The sequence below is a fragment of the Ipomoea nil genome, unplaced genomic scaffold (genome assembly GCF_001879475.1).
Source record: "Ipomoea nil cultivar Tokyo-kokei standard unplaced genomic scaffold, Asagao_1.1 scaffold2647, whole genome shotgun sequence".
NCBI lineage: Eukaryota > Viridiplantae > Streptophyta > Magnoliopsida > Solanales > Convolvulaceae > Ipomoea > Ipomoea nil.
This window is the reverse complement of record NW_017619075.1, coordinates 4,407,519-4,408,635: the sequence shown is the minus strand read 5'-3', so window position 1 is coordinate 4,408,635 and position 1,117 is coordinate 4,407,519. Positions and strand designations below refer to the sequence as shown.

General features: G+C 30.0%; 1 non-coding gene across 1 annotated transcript; it reads right to left on the bottom strand.

Annotated features, from left to right (window-relative positions):
* Nucleotides 1-583: 583 nt before the first annotated feature.
* Nucleotides 584-656, bottom strand: TRNAF-GAA. Its single transcript has one exon. It is a non-coding gene; the product is annotated as a tRNA-Phe (tRNA).
* Between the last annotated feature and the right edge of the window lie 461 nt (nucleotides 657-1,117).

Genomic DNA, 1,117 nt, shown 5'->3' with positions numbered 1-1,117 from the left:
CGGCTTATCAGCAACCTGATACTATGTACTGGGATACTCACCCACCAGACATTATTTCAGCATTTTTCTAATGAAGCACCGCAGAAAATTTTCAAAAAAAAAAAAAGTCACTACTACAAGTTCATTAAGTCATTTATGCTCGTCCATCAAAACATTATTACAAGTTCATTAAATTACTATTGCATACTCATTAAGCCACTATTGTAGGTACAGTAAGTCATCATTGGTCATCGATATTATTACTATATCACACATTTATTGTAAGAATATATCAATATGAGTGAATTTAAAATATCTCTAAGAGACATTTTTAACGATATTACTTTTATATATTGATTTTATTTACACAAAAAGAGATACAGGAAAATGTATGGGTTATTATATTGGCAAACACGGGACATACTCAGAGAGAAAGCAAACATTAAACCATATTGTGTTGGGTCTCCTGTGTGAAAGCCAGATATCTTAACCGCTGGACGACAACGGAACGCTTCAATGGATCATCTCATATATTGAAAATTATTAACTTATAAATGTATGGTTTACATTTAAAAACAATCAAACCTATTTTGCAAAGCCAAGTTGCAATAAACATGGATCGAACACGTGACCTTCAGATCTTCAATCTAACGCTCTCCCAACTGAGCTATCCCCGCATCTGATAAAAACTTTACATTCTTAATAAACGAACTTTTAGCTTTTTGTAACCATAAATTATTATGTTCCACATATTGCTTTGCATAGTCATTATTGCGTCTTCAAACTCTGATTAAAAGTTAAAACATAGTCACGATGATTACGTTCATGAGAAACAAATCGATTTCATTACACTACACCAAACATCTCTTTTGCATGATTCAATTGTTGCCACAAGCCAATCATATTTAATAACACCACTATAATTATTTTAAAGTCTAATGTAAGCATAAAAAACTATGACATTTCCTTTCTTCATATCTATGTATCTAATTATACCTAAATGTTTTTATATTTGGAAAATTACCCAAGTTTATATACTAATTACTAATTACTAAATTCTCAATTCTCTAAATCCTGATTTATTTATTTTTTCTATTAGACACTTAGATTGCTATCTTGTCATTTGAATTAAGTTTTA